The sequence below is a fragment of the Panthera uncia genome, assembly GCF_023721935.1.
Source record: "Panthera uncia isolate 11264 chromosome A1 unlocalized genomic scaffold, Puncia_PCG_1.0 HiC_scaffold_17, whole genome shotgun sequence".
NCBI lineage: Eukaryota > Metazoa > Chordata > Mammalia > Carnivora > Felidae > Panthera > Panthera uncia.
In genome coordinates, this window is record NW_026057577.1 from 66,840,457 (window position 1) to 66,862,537 (window position 22,081).

Here is a 22,081-nt window from a genome sequence, read left to right on the forward strand (position 1 = left end):
AAGATACACATTTCATTTACTGATATTTAAAAGAATTACAGTTTAGGTGTTAGCCCTGTGAAGTAGAATGGGAGAATTAATTCCACCAGACAGGCATTAAAACAAAATTCTTACTCTATTTACTGATACATATTTTTGCATATGAAAATAATTAATTTAGTTATTTTTGAAACAATACACATATATAGGGGAAAATATGAAAATCTGCTTGTGTCGGTATTCACAGTTGCTGTGCTGATACATATTTAGACCACATAGCTCCTCCTCTCACAAGGAAGTCCTTAAGTGGTCAGTGGTATATAAATGGAAAATATCCAAATTTGAGTTCTTATCACCACTCAGAAATATCATGGCTCTCACTTAGGTAATGAGGTAAGAAAAATTTCAATATTAATTATTTCTAATTTCCTCCTAGAGGTTTCCCTACTTTTTTGTCCAGATGTCATGCCACTTATATTTAAAAGCCGAAGTCAAAGAAAGAGAAATCCTTGCTATGCCAAAGAAATGAAAGTGGAAAGTTAGGATGAGAGCTATTTTCTTCTCCATTCCCAAGTGACTGCTCTGTTAGATTATTCGCAAAGAGAGCGTGAGCCATGTATTGTTCTTTGAAGTCAAATACGAAGATATTCCACTGACACAATAAGCTACTGTGCATTTTGAATTTGTCACTAATTATCCAATCTTAAAAATACTTAAAAAACAATATTTTATTGCCTGACTTAGCAAATAGAACCCACAAATAAGAAGAACCACACCAGTCAAATAAGGCATTTATAATGTTCTAGGAAAATTCATTGACTGTTATTTCAATGGAATTGATGTTTCCATAATGGGAAACCACTAGAAATTCATATTTGGATTTTCATAATTTTACCTAAGTGATCAGCCTACTGTCTTCCCTTATTACTCATCTACTTTGTTCATTTTTATTAGAATGAAACCCCTTAGGAAACCTCAACATTCCTGGCAGGTGAAAATACAGAATATCTATCCAGATATCTTCATGCCAGAATTATACAAACTACATTCATCAAACTGATTAGAGATGACAAATACCTTCTCAGTATATTTTTTTTTTCAAGAGCCCCAGGATGATACATTCCCCAACTCTTTACACACTTACACTGACCTTTATCATAATTTTGCTCCATTTACTTGATTAAGGAAATGCATCCAGCAGAAGTTCCTAGCCTGTTGCAACCGCACTACTAGTTATAAAGGTATTTTGATAGTAATGTCTTGAGTTGGCATTATAACTCAACATCTTTCCTTCCTCTCTCTTTCCTACCTCCCAGTACCCTTCTCTGTCCTCCTCAGCCTTTATCTCTTTCCATCTCCCTTATTTCCTTCCTTTAAAAATATATTCATTGAGTGCCTGCTGTATATGAGTTGCTATTGCCCAAGGTTTGAGAACTCAAGATATTCTTCTTGTGTTTAGAACACCTGGAGTTGAAGCTGAGCTCCATCACTTAGTAGCTATATTATGCAAAGAGGGTTGAGTAACATTCTTTTTTTTTTAAGTTTATTTATTTATTTTGAGAGAGCGAGAGGGAAAGTGAGTGACAGTGCACAAGTAGGGGAGAGGCAGAGAGAAAGGGAGAGAGAGATAATCAGTGCAGAGCCTAACCCGGGGCTTGATCCCACAAATCGTAAGATCATGACTTGAGTCGAAATCGAGTCAGATGCTTAACTGGCTGAACCACCCAGGTCTCCCCTCCCCCACTTTTTATAAGTTTATTTATTTACTCTGAGAGAGAACGAGAGAGAGTGGAGTAACATTCTTAATATATACCTAACCTTGAGCATTTATGTACTGACATGGAAAATATGTTTTTTTTTTTTCCTGACAGTTGTTTTGTAGATTAAAGATATCTAGGCAAATCATCTAGCACAGGGCCAGGGCCTGAGTAATATTCAGCAATTGGTAAATAGTAGCTGTTTTTCTAGTTACCATAATTAAGGGATTTTTGTTCTTATTGTTCTACTACAGCTTGTTTTTTTCATTTATCATTATTTTTTGAGATTTATACATACAGAAATAGGTCTAAGTCATTCATTTGCAATTCTCTATTGAATTTTGTTATATGAATAAAAATTTATTTTTATTTTACTTGTTTGAATGTGGATTTTTTTTTTCCTTTTCTCCAAGTGACCATTAAAATATTTAATATAGTGGTGCCTCGGTGGCTCGGTTGGTTGAGCGTCTGACTTCGGCTCAGGTCATGATCTCACGACTCGTGAGTTCAAGCTCCGTGTCGGGCTCTGTGCTGACAGTTTGGAGCCTGGAGCCTGCTTTGTATTCTGTGTCTCCCTCTCTCTCTCTGCCCCTAACCCACTCACATTCTGTCTCTGTCTCTCTCAAAAGTAAATAAACATTAAAAAAATTTAAAAAAATAAAATGTTTAATATATTTAACAATGCCCAAGAGTACTGATTGCTAACCTTTCCTCCAAATAACGTAAGGACCATAGACTATCATTTATGTGATCTCTTTCCTCTCTTCCATGTTACTGTTGACTGTCATGTTAGCCCAATCTTGTTTTTAGATCACACAGTTAGTCGTTATTACTACCTATTGTCAGGTCTTACTTGCGTTTGCAAATATGTTTACCAGTTTCTTTGCTTAGTGTTGTTTCTTGCGTCTTATTCCTATCTTCTGGGTTCATTCCTTCTTGATGAAGTATTTTCTGTATTCATTTTTATTTAATTCATTCTAACATACAACTTTTTCATATTTTTAACATCTTTGTAATTAGGGTGCACTTTGCAATTGAGGACATATCGTAGTTTAATTAACAGCATTTTTTTTCTTTTACTGATACATTAAATAATTGATGACATCTTAAATCCAGTGAAATATGGTAGTTCATTTAGTAGGGGTCTATGAGCAGAATAACTCTCAGACTGTATGTGTCTAAAAGTATCATTATTTCACCTTCACTCATTAATTCTGAACATGGAAGTTTAATTTGACAATCATTTTCCCTTAGCACTTTGAAAACACTATTCCATTTGTTTCTGGTGTCTATTGATGCTGTCAGTTTAATTGTCATTTCTTTGTAAGTAATTTATTCTTTCTCATAGCTTTTAAGATTGTTAAGACATATATGAATCTGATTTCTCCATAAGCCTTTTTTATTTCTGAATTCTGAAGACAATCCTGGGAAAATGACAGATAAAAATTGAGTATTTTAAAAGTACAGCAGTTTTGAAGATGATTATGTCAAAGGTGTGGCTGTGGTAATGGATGGTTGAACTGCTAGCTGATGAAGGGAGTTAAACTTGTGGAGGTTAACAAAAAAGAACTGGTGTATCAGTTCCTATGTCCAGATGAACCCAGAAATTACCCTGACAATAACAGGAATTGTGATAAAGACAAATGCAGAAATAGAGAGATTGAACTATTCAATGCATGAAAAATCTGAGAAGTTGGTAAAATCTTAGACAAACTGTGGAGGAACAAAAAGGTGATAAAACTCTTTGATAAGATCCTGTAAGGTTCAGGATTTCTCCTGTAAATGAAGGACTGAGAGCCTCAGGTAGCACAAAGAAGAATAAAACATTTTAACCTACCCACTGATCTAGGAACTTTGTACGAAAGATTCCTTAGATGAGACATTTGTTATCAAGATTTGTGAATCCCAAATCTAACATTTTGTGATACTACACAATGAAAGCTTCAAACGGAACCAAATGAAGCACCTACTAAGTATTCTTGAGATTTTCTGTGTCTCTAATTTAGCTTTAAAACTGGGATGATTAAAGCAGCTACTTTTAGTTAGAACATTTCTATTGGATTTATATTTCCCTGATGATGAGTGATGTTGAGCATCTTTTTATGTGTCTGTTTGCCATCTGGACATCTTTGGAAAAGTGTGGATGTCTTCTGCCCATTTCTTCACTGGATTATTACTTTCTAGGTTTTGAGTTTTATAAGCTCTTTATACATTTCGGATACTAACCCTTTTTCTGATATGTCATTTACAGTTACTGTCTTACATAGTTGGTTGCCTTTTAGTTTTGTTGTTTCCTTCACTGTGCAAAAGCTTTTTATCTTAGTGAGGTCCCAATAGTTCATTTTTGCTTTTGTTTCCCTTGCTGCTAGAGACATATCTAGTAAGTTCCTGCAGCCGAGGTCTAAGAGGTTGCTGCCTATATTCTTCTCTAGGATTTTAATAGTTTCCTGTATAACATTTAGGTCTTTCATTCATTTTGAGTTTATTTTTGTGTATGGTGTAGGAAATTGGTCCAGCTTCATTCTTCCACATGCGTGTCTCTGTACAGTTTTCCCAACACCATTTGCTGAAGAGACTGTTTTCCATTGGATATCCTTTCCTGCTTTGCCAAAGATTAGTTGGCCACATTTGTGTGTCCATTTCTGGGTTTTTATTCTGTTTCATTGATCTATGTGTCTGTTTTTGTGCCAGTACCATACTGTCTTGATGATTATAGCTTTGTAATACAGCTTGAAGTCTGGAATTGTGATGCCTCCAGATATGGTTTTCCTTTTCAAAATTACTTTGGATACCCAAGGTCTTTCTCAAAACCATAATGAGATACCACCTCACACTAGTTAGAGTGGCTAAAATGAATAACTCAGGAAACAACAGATGTTGGAGAGGATGTGGGGAAAGAGGAGCCCTTTTGCACTGTTGGTGGCAATGCAAACTGGTGCAGCCACTATGGAAAACAGTATGGAGGTTCTTCAAAAAATTAAAGATAGAACTACCCTATGACCCAACAATTGCACTACTAGGTATTTATTCAAAGGATACAAAGATGCTGATTTGAAGGGGCACATGCACCCCAATGTTTATAGCAGTGCTATTGACAATAGCCAAATTATGGAAAGAGCCCAAATGTCCATCAACTGATGAATGGATAAAGCAAATATGGTGTGTGTGTATATACAGATATACATACACATACACATACATACACATACACAATGGAATATTTATTACTCAGCGGTCAAAAAGAATGAAATCTTGCCATTTGCAAAAATGTGGATAGAGCTGGAGTGTATTATGCTAACTGAAATCAGTCAGAGAAAGACAAATATATGATTTCACTCATGTGGAATGTGAGAACCAAAACAGATGAAAATAGGTGAAGAGAAGGAAAAATAAGATAAAACAGAGGGAGGCAAACCATAAGAGACTCTTAAATCCAGAGAACAAACTGAGGGTTACTGGAGGGGAGGTAGGTGGGAAGGTGGGCTAAATGGATGATGGACATTAAGAGGTGCACTTTCTGGGATGAGCACTGGGTGTTATACATAAGTGATGAATCACTAAATTCTACTCCTGAAGCCAATACTACACTATGCTAACTAACTTGAATTTAAAGTAAAAAAAAACAACAACTTTGCGGGTGGGGGTGGGAAGGAAAAAAAGAAAGTTTCCAATGGAGTAAAGAATTCAAGATACTTCACATTTATAAAATTTATATTTTTTTGTATTTTTATGAAAAGAATATTTTATGCTACTGTTTGGTTTAGGAAAGCTCACTTTAAGGAAAAATCACTTTAATAATCTACTTTGAGATATTTATCCATGTAGAATACTTCAGTTTAATTGCTTTTAATATACTGCTTCTGGTGTATTTGCATTAATAAAAGGGATCTGTCTTATAGCAAAAGACAAGGCAAATGGAACTTATAGATACTATTACATTTCTTAACTTTTTTTTTTTTTTAATTCAAGTTAGTTAACATACAGTGTAGTCTTGGCTTTGGGAGTAGAACCCAGTGATTCATTTTTTATATATGACACCCAGTGCTCATCCCAAAAAGTGCCCTCCTTAATGCCCATCACCCATTTAAGCCACTCCCCCAACACACACACCCTCCCTCCAGCAACCTTAGTTTGTTCTCTGTATTTAAGAGACTCTTATAGTTTGCTTCCCTCTCTGTTTTTATCTTCTATTTCCTTCCCTTCCCCTATGTTCATCTGTTTTGGTTCTCAAATTCCACATATGACTGAAATCATACTATACCTGTTTTTCTCTGACTTATTTCACTTATCAATAATACCCTCCATTTCCATCCATGTTGTTGCTGATGGAAATATTTCATTCTTTTTCATTGCTGAGTAGTATTCCCTTGTATGTACATACCACATCTTCTTAATCCATTCATTAGTTGATGGACATTTGGGCTTTTTCCATAATTTGGCTATTGTCAGTAGTACTGCTATAAACATTGGGGTGCATGTGCCCTTTTGAATAAGCATTTTCGTATCCTTTGGATAAATACCTAGTAGTGCAATTGCTGGGTCATAGGGTAGTTCTATCTTTAATTTTTTGAAGAATATCCATGCTGTTTTCCATAGTGGCTGCACCAGTTTGCATCGCCACCAACAGTGCAAAAGGGCTCCTCTTTCCCCACATCCTCTCCAGAATCAGTTGTTTCCTGAGTTATTCATTTTAGCCATTCTAACTAGTGTGAGGTGGTATCTCATTGTGCTTTTGATTTATATTTCCCTGATTATGAGTGATGTTAAACATCTTTTCTATGAATCCAGCATTACCTTGATTCCAAAACCAAAGACCCCAGTAAAAAAGGATAATTACAGGCCAATATCCCTGATGAACCTGGGTGCAAAAATTTTCAGCCAGATACTAGCAAATCAAGTTCAACAATATATTAAAAGAATTATTCACCATGATTAAGTGGGATTCATTCCTGGGCTGCAGAACTGGTTTTTGCAAATCAATCAATGTGATACACCACATTAATGGAAGAAAGGATAAGAACCATATGATCCTGTCAATAGTTGCAGAAAAAGCATTTGACAAAATATACCATCCTTTCTTGATAAAAACCCTCAAGAAAGTCAGGATAGAAGGACTATACCTTAACATCATAAAAGCCATATATGAAAGGCCCACAGGTACTATTATCCTCAATGGGGAAAAACTGAGAGTTTTCCCCCTATGATCAGGAACATGACAGGGATGTCTACTCTCACCTCTGTGGTTCAACATGGTGTTGGAAGTCCTAGCTCAGCAGTCAGACAACAAAACTAAATAAAAGGCATCCAAATTGGCAAAGAAGTCAAACTTTCACTCTTTGCAGATGATATGATACTCTACATGGAAAACCCGAAAGACTCCACCAAAAAAACTGCTAGAGCTGATACATGAATACATTTCTAAGCTTTCTGTTACTTTTGGCTCTTAAGGAGCTTATGTCCAATCAAATGTGGGGAAATACTATCTCTTACACAGAAAATTTTTTTCTACTAAAGAGAAGAGTCTTTCCATAACTTCATTTGTTCTTAAGTCAATGGTGACAGGCAGGAGTACAAGCTAGTGCTCTGTGGATGCATTTTCTAATAGGTGTATTCCTTTTCTTATTGGTGACATAAGTGCTATTGAATATCATTTTTCAGAATATACCTATGTCTTTCACCTGCTTTGAAAATCTGTTGAGGCATGTACTTCCACTCCTGGGTGATCTCAACAAAAACATCACATGGGTCCCTTACTTCACACCCAGACACTTAATTTGATTCTCAGATTCTAAAGCACCTACAAATTCTAGTTCCATTCAAAGTGTTATCAGTGGATGTATTCACCAGGCTTTACCTTTATATTCTTAAATATATTATTATAATCCCTACTAAATCCCTGACTTCATCTTAGGAGTATCCAGATGAGATGTTGATTATCCAAACTCTATATAATTTCATAGATCACTTTTTCTTCTTTGTTTATAGTAATAGTGAATCATAAAGGCACAGCACTTTACTTTTCATCCTTTATAATCATAACTTCTCTTGAACAATATATCCTATACAGATTTATAGTCTTCTATCTACTACCAATTAAAAAGATTACTGCATTTTTTTCATTGTAATCATAGATCCTATATGTCCTCTGCTAGCATTTTCAACCTTATTTCTTTATACATATTGAACATATGGGATAAATTTCAAGTCAGAAATAAGCACAAAGGAAATACAATGTAGATTTAAGAAAAAGTGATGGAAGAGACTACATGACCCCAAACAAAAGTCACTGCCATTGGGTGGAACTGGGTGGAGTTTGGTATTTTTGCTCTGGGTCATAGTTTAGAAGTATGAAGATTTTTACAATTTTAGTTAGAAACTTCACCAAAGTAAAACTGGATACACAGACATATTTGCACTTGTTCGTTTTGACTACATAATGCAATTAGATGATGTAAAGAAAGTGTATTTTTCCTTTTGCATGTAGCTGTCCAATTTTGTCAACACAGTCCATTGAAGAGACTGACTTTTCCTTACTGTGTATTCTTGCATCCTTTGTCAAAGATTAATTGACCATATAAGCATGGATTTATTTCCATGCTCTCTATTCTGTTCTAGTGAACTATGTGTCTGTTTTTGTGCCAGCTGTTTTGATGACTACAGCTTTGTAGTATATCTTGAAATCTGAGATTGTGTATCCTCCAGCTTTGTTCTTCTTTCTCAAGTTGGCTTTGGCTATTTGAGGACTTTGGTGGTTCCACACAAATTTTAGGATTTTTTTGTTCTGTGAAAAGTGTTGGCCTTTGAGAAGGATTACATTAAATCTGTAGATTGCTTTGGGTAGTATGGGCATTTTAACAGTATTTATTCTGGCAACCCATGAGCATGGAATTATCTTTTCATTTGTTTGTGTCACTTTCAATTTTTTTCATCAGCGTTTTATAGTTTTCAGAGTACAGGTCTTTCACCTCTTTGGTTAAGTTTATTCCTAGGTATTTTATTCTTTTTGGTGCAGTTGTAAATGGGATTGTTTTCTTAACTTCTCTATTTCATTATTAGTGTACAGAAATGCAACAGATTTCCATATGTGAATTTTTTATCCTGTGACTTCACTGAATTCATTTATCAGTTCTAGTAGTTTCTTTGGAAGAGTCTTTATGGTTGTCTATATATAGTATCATGTCATCTGCAAATAGTGACAGTTTTACTTCTTCCTTCCCAATTTGGATGCCTTTTATTTTTCTTGTCCAATTGATGCAGCTGGGACTTCTAGTATTATAGTGAATAAAAGTGGTGAGAATGGACATCCTTGTCTTGTTCTTGATCTTAGAGGAAAAGCTCTCAGTTTTTCCCCACCGAGTATAATGTTAGCTGTGGGTTTCTCATATATGGCCTTTATTATGTTCGGGTATGTTCCCTCTAAACCTGCTTTGTTGAGAGTTTTTATCATGAATGGATGTATTTTGTCAAATGCTTTTACTGCAACTACTGAGATGGTCATGCGGTTTTTATCCTTTCTCTTTATTGTCATCTACTTTGTTGATTGATTTGCAAATTTTGAACCACCCTTGTAACCCAGGAATAAATCCCACTTAATGGTGGTGAATGATTTTTTTAATATACTGTTGGATTCAGTTTACTAATATTTTGTTGAGGATTTTTGCATCTTTGTTTATCAGAGACATTAGGTTGTACTTTACTTTTTTGTTGTTGTGTCTTTATCTGGTTTTGGTATCAGGGTAATGCTGAACTTGTAGAATAAATCTGGAAGCTTTCCTTCTCTTTTATTTTTGTAATAGTTTGAGAATAATAGGTATCAGTTCTTCTTTAAATATTTGATAGAATTTACCTTGAAGCCATTTGGTCCTGGGTTTTGTTTGTGAGTTTTTTGATTACTGATTCATTTTCATTGGTAGTAATTAGTCTTTCAAATTTTTGATTTCTTCCTCATTCAGTTTGGAAGGTAATATGTTTCTAGGAATATATCCATTTCTTCTAGGTTGCCCAAATTGTTGGCATATTGTTTTTTATAATATTTTTATTAAATATTTAATTTTTTAATTAATTAATTTATTTAGAGGGGCAGGGGGAGAGAGAGAGGGAGAGAGGGAGAGAGGGAGAGGGAGAGAGGGAGACGGAGGGAGAGAGAGAGAAAGAGAGCGAGAAAGAGAAAGAGAGAGAGAGAGGGAGGGAGAGAGAGAGAGAGAGAATCCCAAGCATTGTCAGCATGGAGCCCAGTGAAGGGATTGATCTCATGAACAGTGAGATCATGACCTGATCCAAAATCAAGAGTTGGGTACTTAACCAACCAAGCCACTCAGGCACCCCTATAATATTTTCTTATAATCCTTTGTATGTCTGTGGTATAGGTTGTTATTTTTCCTCCTTCATTTTGATTTTACTTATTTGAGTTCTATGTTTTTCTTGATGAGTCTGACTAAAGGTGTATCAATTCTGTTGTCTTTAAACAACCAGCTCCTGGTTTCATTTATCTTTTCTTTTCAATTCTGTTGTCTTTAAACAACCAGCTCCTGGTTTATCTTTTGTTTTTGTTTTTGTCTCTATTTGATTTGTTTCTGCTCTAATCTTTATTATTGCCTTCCTTCTACTATCTTTGGGCTTTGTTCTTTTTTCTAGCTCCTTTATGTGTAAGGTTAGGTTGTTTGACATTTTTCTTTTTTCTTGAGGTAGACCGGTACTGTTTATACTTCTCTCTTAGAACAACTTTTGCTGCATCCCAAAGATTTTTGGATCACTGTGCTTTCACTTTCATTTGTCTCCATGTATTTTATTTCCTTTTTGATTTTGAGTTGACCCATTCATTGTTTAGTAGCATATTATGTAGCTTCCATGTATTTTTCTTATGATTGATTTCTAGTTTCATTCCTTTTTTTAAATTTTTATTTAAATTTTTTTTTAATGTTTATATTTTGAGGGAGACAGAGATTTAGCAGAGAAGGGACAGAATCCAAAGTAGGCTCCAGCTTCAAGCTGTCAGCACAGAGCCTGACGTGGGGCTCAAACTCATGAACTGTGAGATCATGACCTGAGCCCAAGTTGGATGCTTGGCGCCCCATAGTTTCATTCCTTTATGCTTGAAAACGATACAGGAAATGATTCCAGTCTCTTTGAATGTATTTTTTAATTAATTTTTTAATTCCTTATTATTGGAAAGAGACAAAGCATGAATGGGGGGGGGGGTGCAGAGAGAGGTTAGGCACAGAATCCTAAACAGGCTCCAGGCTCTGAGCTGTCAGTACAGAGCCTGATGCAGGGCTCAAACCCACCCATGAGATCATGACCTGAGCCGAAGTCAGACACTTAACCAACTGAGCCACCCAGGCATCCCAAGTCTTTTTGAATTTATTAAAATTCAGTTTGTGGCCTAACATGATCTATTCTGGAGAATATTCAATGTGGACTTGAAAATGTGCAATTCACTGTTTTTGGATGGGATGTTCTGAATATACCTGTTAGGTCCATCTACTCTAATGTCTCACAGCCACTATTTGTTGATTTTCTGTCTGGATGATCTATCCATTAATGTGATGTGTTAAAGTCCCCTACTATTATTGTATTATTGTCAGTTTCTTCTGTTATATCTGTTACTAGTTTCTTTATGTATTTAGGTGTCACCTGTTGGACACATATATTTACACTTACTGTATCCTCTTGCTGGATTTTTCCCTTTATCTCTATGTAGTCTCCTCCTTTGTCTTGTTATAGTCTTTATTTTAAAGTTTATTTTGTCTAGTATAAGTATTGCTACCCCAGCTTTCTTTTTGATTCTATTGGCATCGTAAATGCTTTTCTATCCTTCACTTTTGATCTTCATGTGTCTTTAGGTCTGAAATGAGTCTCCTGTAGGCAACATATAATAGCTGGGTCTTGCTTTTTTATCCATTCAGTCACCCTACATCTTTTGGTTGGAGGCTTTCATCCATTCATATGTAAAATAATCATTGATGGGTATGTCTTATTGCTATTTTGTTGTTTTACATTTGTTTTGTAGTTCTCCTCTTTTCCATTCTTTTCTTGCTCTCTTCCCTTGTGGTTTGATGGCTTTCTTTACTTTCTTTAGTGTTAGTCTTGGATTCCTTTCTCTTTATTTTTTGTGTATCTATTATAGGCTTTTGATTTGTGGTCACAATTAGGTTCATATATAACATGTTATATATATACAGCAGTCTATATTAAGTTGATGGCTGCTTAAGTTTGAACATATTGTAAAAGCACTAAATTTTTATCACCCCCCACATCGTTTTATATATATGATGTCATACTTTACATTCTTTTATTTTGTGAATCTGGTGACTGATATTTTTGTAGATATAATTGATTTTACTGCTTTTGTGCTTTAACCTCCATACGGTTTTATAAGTGACTTATCTACTACTTACTATGTTTGTACTTACCTGTGAAATTTTTTCCATTCATAATTTTCTTATTCATGATTATGAGCTTTCCTTTCTACTCAAAGCATTCCCTTTTAAATGTCTTATAAGGCTGATGTAGTGGCGATGAACTCCTTTAACTTTTGTTTGTTTGGGATACTCTTTATCTCTCCTTCTGTTTGGAATGATAACCTTGCCAGGCAGAATATTCTTTGCTGCAGGTTCTTTCATTTCAGCATTTTGAATGTACATGCCACTCCTTTCTAGACTACAAATTTATTGGTGAAAAATCATCTGATGGCCTTATGAGGTTTCTCTTGTATGAAACTGGAGTACTTCCTTATACTATACACAAAAACAAACTCAAAATGAACTAAAGACTTAAATGTCAGGCCTGTAACCATAAAACTCCTGAAAGAAAATATAGGCATTCATTTCTTTGGCATCAGCCATAGCACTATTTTTCTAGATATATCTCCTCAGGAAAGGGAAACAAAAGAAAATTAAACTAATGGGAGTACATCAAATAAAAGGCTTTTGCATACCTAAGGAAACCATCAACAAACCAAAAGGCAACCTAGTGGATGGAAGAAGATACTTGCAAATGATATTTCCAATAAGGGGTTAACATCCAAAAAGTATAAAGAACATATACTTCTCAATATCAAAAAGATATCCCAAATAACTGATTAAAAATGGGCAGAATGGGGCACCTGGGTGACTCAGTCAGTTAAACGTCTGGCTCTTGACCTCAGCTCAGGTCATGATCTCACAGTTTGTGAGTTTGAGCCTCACAATGGGCTCTGTGCTGGCAGTGCAGAGCCTGCTTGGGCTATCTCTCTCCCTCTCTCTCTCTCTCTCTCTCTGCCCCTCCCTTGCTCATGTACTCTGTTTCTCTCTCAAAATAAACAAATTAAAAAAAAATTTTTAAAACTGGGCAAAGGACCTGAATAGATATTTTTCCAAAGAAGGCATACAAATAGCCAACAGACATATGAAAAGATGTCACTAATCATCAGGAAAATGCAAATCAAAACCACAGTGTTGCAGAATCAAACCATCACCAAACACCTGTCATAATGACTAGAATCAAAAGATAAGAAATAACAAGTGTGTTGGTGAGGATGTGGAGAAAAAGGAAACTTTGCACACCATTGGTGCAAATGCAAATAGATGTAACCACTGTGAAAAACTGTATGGTTTCCTCAAAAAATAAAAAATAGGATTATTATAGGATCCAGTAATTCCACTAATAATTACCCAAATAAAATTAAAATACTAATTTGAAAAGAATTTATGCACCCCCATGTTTATTACAGCATTGTTTACAATAGCCAAGATACAGAAGCAACCCAAGTGTACATTCATAGATGAATGAATAAAAAAGAATATCTATATCTATATCTGTATCTATATCTATATCTTTTTGTATATGTATATGTGTGTGTGTATATACATATATATAGATAGATAGACAGATAAAGAGAAAGAGAGAGAGAGAGAGAGAATATATGTATATACAATAGAATATTACCCAGCCATAAAAAAAGAGTGAGATCTTGACATTTGCAACAATGAGGATAGACCTAGAGGGTATGATGCTAAGTGAAAAAAATAGAGAAAGACAAATACCGTATGATTAAAATTTAAGAGGAAAAAAATGAACAAAGAAAATAAGAGACAAAAAAAACAAACAAACCCCAGACTCTTGAAGACAGAGAACAAAGTGGTTATTGCTAGAAGGATTGTGGGTCGTGAGGAGGGTGATATTGATAAAAGATATTAAGAGTACATTTATCTTGATGAGCACTGAGTAATGTATAGAATTATTGAATCATTGTACATCTGAAACTAATGTAACACTGTGTGTTAATTATACTTCAGTAAAAAACAGGTCAATTATCTTCCTCTTGTTGACTTGTTGCTGATGCTGTGTTGCAAGTATTAGTGATTGTGCATGTATTTGTGTGTGTGTAAACTTGGGAGCTAGTAATTACTTGTAACTCTAAAAATTTATAGATTTTGTTGTTCAGAATTACAAGAGTGATACATTTTTATTTTAGAACATGTATAAATATAAAACCTAAGGTAACAGGAATATAATCCTAATACCCTGGAACAAATGTTGTTAAAATGCTATTGTATAAATTTGGCAATAGGAGGGTCTTTTCAAACTGATCTCCACTATTTTATTCCACTTAATAATCGTCTTGACTGGGCGCCTGGGTGGCTTAGTCGGTTAAGCGTCCGACTTCGGCTCAGGTCATGATCTCACGGTCTGTGAGTTTGAGCCCCGCGTCGGGCTTTGTGCTGACAGCTCAGAGCCTGGAACTGCTTCAGATTCTGTGTCTCCCTCTCTCTCTGACCCTTCCCTGTTCATGCTCTGTCTCTGTCTCAAAAATAAATAAACATTAAAAAAATTAAAAAAAAGTAATAGTCGTGACTATTTTCTCCTCTTATTAAATGTGTTTCTAATGCATGTTTTGTTATATACTTTGTATAATGTGTATGATGAATCTTGTGTTTTTCTCTTTTCCTCTGTGTCAGGATGTTCTAAGACGACTAGGTACAACTGAACACTCAAAGAAGGATAGGTTTTAGAAAACTCCATGTTTAGTTTCCCTTTATATAATTCCTATACTACCTAACACAGATTATTCAATATTATTTAAACATTTTTTCATAATTATGATACTCTTATTCTTCTTCGTTTTTATTGAGATACAATTCCTCTCTCTCTTTCATATATGCGTGTGTGTGTGTGTACATATATATATGTATAGTAGTTTCAGGTATACGATGTAATGATTCAGTGCTTGTATATATTGTGAAATAATCACTACAATAAGTCCAGTTAACATCCATTACCACACAGTCACAATGTTTTGTTTTTTAGAGCAAGTGAGCATAGGAGACGGGCAGAGGGAGAGGGAGAGAGAAAATCTTAAGCAGACTCCACACACATCATGGATGGCGTAGCCCAAGCTCACTACTATGAAATCATGACCTGAGACAAAATCAAGAGTCAGATACTTAACCAACTGAGCCACCCAAGCACTGCCATAAGAAGTTCTTATGATAGAACTTCTAAGATTTGCTCTCTTAGCAACTTTTAAATATATAATGCTGTATCGTAACTGTAGTCATCATGCTGCAAATTACATCCTCATGACTTATTTATTTTATCATAAGACGTTTACACCTTTTGACCACCTTCTTCCTTTTCACCTATCCCCAAGCTCCCATATGTAACAACCACCTGTTTGTTCTCTGTATCTATGAATTCATTTTTTGTTTGTTGTGTTTAGATTCCATACATATGTGAGATGACATGCTGTTGGTCTTTCTCTCTTTGATTTATTTCAGTTAACATAATGCCTTCAAGGTCCATCCATGTTGTCCCAAATGGCTCTCCTTTCTAATACAGTCTTGTATTACTCTCCTTTCTAATACAGTCTTGAAATAAAATCCTAAATTGTGTTCAAACAAAATGTATCTTTATCTTTGCAAACTTCTATCAGTGTTGAAAAAATTAAATGGCTCTAAGACATTTTAAGGTCAAAAATACCAATTTTAAATAATTAACTCTTCTAGCAGGATTTTCTTTAAGTAGGGCTTTAAAGTTCATTTTTTTTTCAATAGGCTTTAAGTATTTTGTCAAAATAACTAAAAATACTGTCATAATTAATTATACTTTAATGGTTTTTGAAATCTTCCCTATGCATTTTTTCTTTGGTAAGTGAGATTTCCATGATAGGAAGCAAAATACTGAGAAAGACCAGTGTGGCAGCCAAGGATGTGCACTGTTTAGGATCTACCTTAAGAGAGAACACATATTTAGGATCCATCTCAGCATTCATGCTGAGGTCATATTCTAGCTGAACGTTTTATCAGTCCCTGACAGTACACTGTAGGGAAACTAGATTCCAGCCTCGCTTACCTAATGCAGCTCTACACTAATGGTCAATTTGTGCTCTGGGGCGACACACTGGCCTGGCTAAGACTTTCCAAGAGCTATACGGTAGTCTGAGGAGACTCTTTTTAGTCTACCTCTTATTTCTTTCCCTCTTCTTTCACAGGTATCAGGTCTTGTCACAATCTGAGAGCCTTCCCTGCCTTCCTGTTCACTCTCCCCTTTATCTTTTGCAGACATTCCTCCCAATGAATCACTTGCAGTTCTATTCTCTCTTCATATCTGCTTATAGAAGACACAAACTGATACAGTTTTTATGTACCTACTTAGTTGCTTATAATTACAGTGATCTATTTATTGAGGCGTATGGTCAATGCTATGCAATACATTGCATTTATTATTTTTCATTCAAAAACAGCTCTGAATACCCTAAGCAAATAAGAGATATGATCTAAAGAATGGCAGAAATTAACGTGATCTTATCAATAAAGCTAATAGTCAACGAGAAATTCCTGTCAGTTCTAAAAAAAAATGTTTTAAACAGCTGTTTCTTGTATTGGAGATTAAAAACTACCAACATCAGACCACAATACAATGAACAGGAAACATGATCCAGGCCTGAGGGCTCAGCATCAAGAATTCTCTGGTCACCACCCCAGTTGCCAAAATCTGAGAAAGAGACATTAGGGAATCCCATTCATTGTATTCTCAAAATACTAACAATTCCAAATGTTTTGTGGTCAAGGAACTCCCACTTCCTGTTGACAATTTGAGGAGGTTGCAAGGGCTTAGCAATATAAAATGAAATCTGCATGTAGCCAAATTACTACAATTATAGATCTTTGGGAGGGTAGGAATATATTTCTAGATGCCCCCTCTCCCCCATTAAAATAGATTTTAAAAATACTTAAAGCCTGTCAGGAATAGTTTCATTTATAAATGAAAAATATATTTCATTCATTACATTTAAAAAGAAAGAAGAGTGTTTCTACATATATTAAGACATTGCTTTAAAAATAGGTTTCAAACCAGTGGTAGGACAGCAGCAAAAGTACTCTCTGGGAACAAGAGGGAAGCTAGCTTCCACTTGACATTTTCCTTTCCATTTTTTTTCAAGCCCAAATAGGCTCTGTTGATTACCTACCATGTTCAAGCCAATGTTTCTTAGATATTGTTCCCTGTTTCTTATGGAAACTAAAGAGAAACTCATGACTGAAGCATGATCTTGATCCTTCAGTTATCACGCTGTGTCCATGTCCCTCCACCATCCATCTATCCCTTCTGACTGATTCACCTCCCATAGACTTTAGGAGAGTCTAAGATGCATTCATCACTGTCTCGATGGATCATACACATGTTCCAAATATTTGTTATGCATCTACCTCCAGACACAGTGATATCCTTAAGGAAAAGAATCTGTATTCTTCTCAATGTTGCTTCCCCTGTGCCTTTCCCAGTTCTTGGTTGGCACTTGATAAATGTATGTTGCAATTAGAGTCATCTAATACTCACTTTTGAACCATATAGTGCAGATCATGACCTCTTTCCCCCCAAAATGTATTTCCAACAAATAACTATAGTATATTCAAGTAAGCTATATTATAACCATATTTTAAGATTGTCTCTCCAATGCTATGTCTGCAGTTTAACTTTCTGTATTATCTTACAGCAAGAGTGGGGATCTTGCTGGTGCATCACTGAGGGTGCCCCTGTGAGTATCTCACTGCCAGTCAAATGGCAGAGTTCTGAAGGTAGATATGAGTTCATGACTATGTGGGGGGGCATGTACCTACCTACACCAAGTAAATACAGAGTAATTTATTAAAAAATATACTTTCAGAAATCTATTCAGTATCTATTATTTACCCTTCTTATAATGTTCAAGAGCACTCCTAATCTTTTTTTGTCCTGAAATTTCTTGAGTAAAAATAGTTCTATTTCACATTAAAAGTTATATTACTTAACAGAAGGAATCAACTTGTTTTCGTGTGATATGTATGAAGTCCTAAATGTGGATGCAAGACCAGATACCTATTAGTTACTCCCTTTCAAAGTTTTGTGCTATGGTGCCTTAAATTTTTCAATTTGAGAAATCCTAAGTTCTTTCTTTAATGATTATATTAAAATTTTATAGCTGTCACAATGGAACAAAAACCCTTCCTTTAAATACAGTTTTCAAGAAGTCGGTGCTTAAGTATGATGTTCACTTTCTTGGTAGAATAACATCTTTTGGTAAATTATAAGTCCATTTCAGTAGAAATGCTGTTTCAAATATTCAAATTAATTGAATAGTTTTTTCAATTTCTCTATGGGAAGAACAGTATTAATAATAATCACAGTTATCATACCTTACAGTTTCTGAGTATGTCTAATTTATAAGTTATATATGTTTATACATTTATATTTTATAATCCTCATGACAAACGTATGAAGTAGATATTATGTCTATTTTAGGGTTGGAAAAGTGAGACTCAGAAATTTAAGTGACTTGAACATCTGACAGGCAGTAAGTCTGTGAATAAATTGAAATTTGCAAATCCAAAGTGAATGCCCTCAATCCCCAACCTGATAACCTGTGGTGTCATGTGGAGTGTATGGGCTATGGACAGAGGAGTTTGAGTCTGCATCATTAAGAATTAAGCGTTGAATATGCATGTATTCAAAATACCTTTCCTGTCATTGTTCAAAGACCAAAGATGAACTGAATTGTTGAAAATAAAACCAACTTAATACAATGCATACCTTTACTGTTACATATAGAATGAAATAATGCAGATTATTGTTGATAAGCTAAAACTGTGTCCATTTCTTTTTTGGTCAATAAATTTGTATCAACTATTATTGATAGTTTTGCTGAAACCATGTGACAGTCCTAGCTGATCTGAACTGAAATATGAAAACTTTTCATGACAAAATAAAGGCAAGGCCATGCAAAACACAGAGGACAGTAGAAATAGGGTTTTTAGGAGAATGGTGGAAAAAAAGGAATTAACCCAAAAATAGATAAAGGAAGGTTTATTAAAAAAAAACCTGATCAATAATGCAAGTGATAGAGGAAAACAATTAAAATATATTACTCTTGTGGTAGAGTGAATTAGTTAAATACTAAGACTTATGGGATCTCTATAGTAAAGAAATTCTTTTTAAGTTGTTAGACACAATGGTTTATATATTTTTAAAATTTTAATTATTATTTTTCAAACAATTTAGAATTTTATTTTAGTTTCAACTCAAACTGGTAGTGCCACTTTCTACCAAAGAAGGATTGGTTATCAAATACTCTTCATTACTATAATTTTAGGCGGAACCCAGCGATGGCTGAGCAAGTCTTAGGGGGCCCATCTATGGCATACAGAGGAGAAAATGTGATTCTCATCACAGAAAATAATAGCAAACAATGTGCAGGGTGTTTTAGACAGAAGAAAAATCTCCTCAGCAGTATATTTGATAAAAATTACGTGCTGAAACCTTTGAACAGCTGCAAAACCAGATACAGAATATGTTTTGCAAGTAGACTATGGTCCTTGAAACAAAGCAGGTCTATCACTGCTAGCGTGGAACAGAGGCTGTGAGAGACAGACACACAAAAGAGAATGTGCATAACCCACATTCCTTCTCTCTCTTTATATAACTTCCCATTTCATGATCAGAAACAAAAACACCTTGCCAGTTACAGCTGGAGAGGGGTATTTAGACTCAGTGAGTTTCCTCTACTGTAAAAGTCTGTCAAGAGTTTGATGCCCAGAGTCTTGATGGTGTCTCCTTTACAACTGAAGGGATTTGTCAAATACATGCAATAAAAGCTTAAAGAAATACATAAGGAATTATTAAATCACACATTTCTTCTATGTAAAAACTTCTGCTCTTTTTGTTAGTTTTAGAGACTTCATCCGAATGGGAAGAAATTGAGCTGAATGCATTCACTTAGCATGAGACACTATTTAAGGAGGGAGGAGAGGCAAACATGAAACTGAAATTTTCATAACAAAGAAAAAGATAAAAGAAAATAGTTACCCTTTGTTTAGTCTCTGTTAGAGAACAAATACTCATAATTAAACTGTAACTGGAATCAAAATGTAGTTTGGGATAAACAACCTAAATGGCCTCCAAGATAAATTACAGTACTCATTTCTCTATTGTTGGTTTGTTCTCTCCAGTTTTCACCAGGAAGCAGGACTGTGGGGATTCTGTACTTGTATGTCACCACTAAGCAGGTTCTCTTATGCCAGCAAGCTTAGCAACTTGTTTGAGTCTGGCCACTTGCTCACCATCTGGAACTACTTCATATGCTCATTACCAAAAAAAAAAAAAAAAAAAAGAGAGAGAGAAAAGAAGGAAAATGGAGAGAAGGAGAGAAAACGGATGAGTAACAATATTTGTTCTGGGTTGTCTTATTTTGCAGGACTTGCTGTATGCCTACCCAGTCATCCATGCCACCTGGTGTCATGATTTATTTGACATTGGGTTCGACTACAGAATTATTCCCTAGAAATATGTAAATTCTGGATCCCATGTCATTACTCCAGATTTTCAAGAGAAAAACATAGTTTTACTTTTTTAACATTTAATTTTCAGTCTTTTGCAGCTTTTAGCCTCTATTTGCCATGATCCTTATGAAGGTATGTATGAAATGTGAGGAAAATTGACAAAGGGGACTTTTTATAAAGAAGATACAGCCTACATGGCATTTTCTTTGGCTCACATTTTGCCATGGACTGGTGATAGGGCCTGGGAGGTGGGATGGGATGGGGTGAGAGGGTACAGCGAGCTGGTAGTCTCAGAGAGACTAAACTCCGTTTTAGTAAGGACATGCCTTTCACCAAAATGTTTGTCCATGCTAGCCATTTCTTAGGACAAACAGAATGAGGGAACTGATACAAAAGACTTAAAATTTTTTTTTAATGTTTAGTTTTGAGAGAGAGAGAGAGAGAGAGAGAGAAAGAGAAAGTGCAAGAGGGGGAAGGGCATAGAGAGAGGGAGACACAGAATCTGAAGCAGGCTCCAGGCTCTGAGCTGTCGGCACAGAGATGGATGTGAGGCTCGAACTCTTGAACATTACGATCAGGACCTGACCCGAAGTTGAACTGAGTCACCCAGGTGCCCCAATACAAAAGACTCTTTGGTTAAAACTGCATCTGTTTAAAGTCTGTGGAAAACCATATTTAAAGTTTTAGTACTCAGTCAACATTTTGATTTGTAACTAGCATTGGATAATTTAATACAGAAAAAGCTTACAGATGATGTTGTCCTTATAGCCTAAAGAAACTTCCAGGTATTATGTGTGAAAAGTATTGACATTAACCCTTCTGGCTGATTTTGATTGTTTCACAAGAAAGGAGAGAAGTTCCTTGTTGACCTCCCTAAAAGTAGGGGTTAGTAATTAAGGTGCACATGCCAAACAAGACCTGAGGGCTTATTTTCATTGGTATGCAGGCTAGTAGCCTTCTCTTGAGACAATAATCACCAGCTGCATTTTGTAACATGTGAGAATGTGTGGGTGGACTAACCACTTCCCCACTTATCTCCTGCTTAGTCTCAGTATCACTGTACCCCACCTGGCTCTCCAGAAGCACAAATGCTACCAGCGAGGCCCCTCCCTTGTGTAAGGGATAGTCAACTCCACCTGGACCCACAGTCTAGTACTTGGTCAATCATGAGAATGTGGGAGGGGATTATAAAGTAAGAAAAATAAAACCAGTATTTGTTTAGCATCTTAAACCTGCAGGATCATCTTTATAATCTTCAAAGAAGTTAAAGAACTTTCCCAGATGACAGAGTCATAACTGGTTTAGGTGATTGAAACCTATGACTTCTAGCTCCAAATCTTGTCATAATTTCATTATATTTGATTCTGTGTCTTTCAAAAGAAGATAATTATTATTCTTTAGAAGAAGTCTCTTAAACTGTTCCTCTCAGGAAGCACTGCTCCAGATGCTATTAATCTGTCACAAAGAAAGTGTTTTGTGATAAACTCTTTGGGTATCTATGTGTTAAAAATCACCTCCCCCACTCCCAGGACTTCTTGGAGCCTTTAGTATATT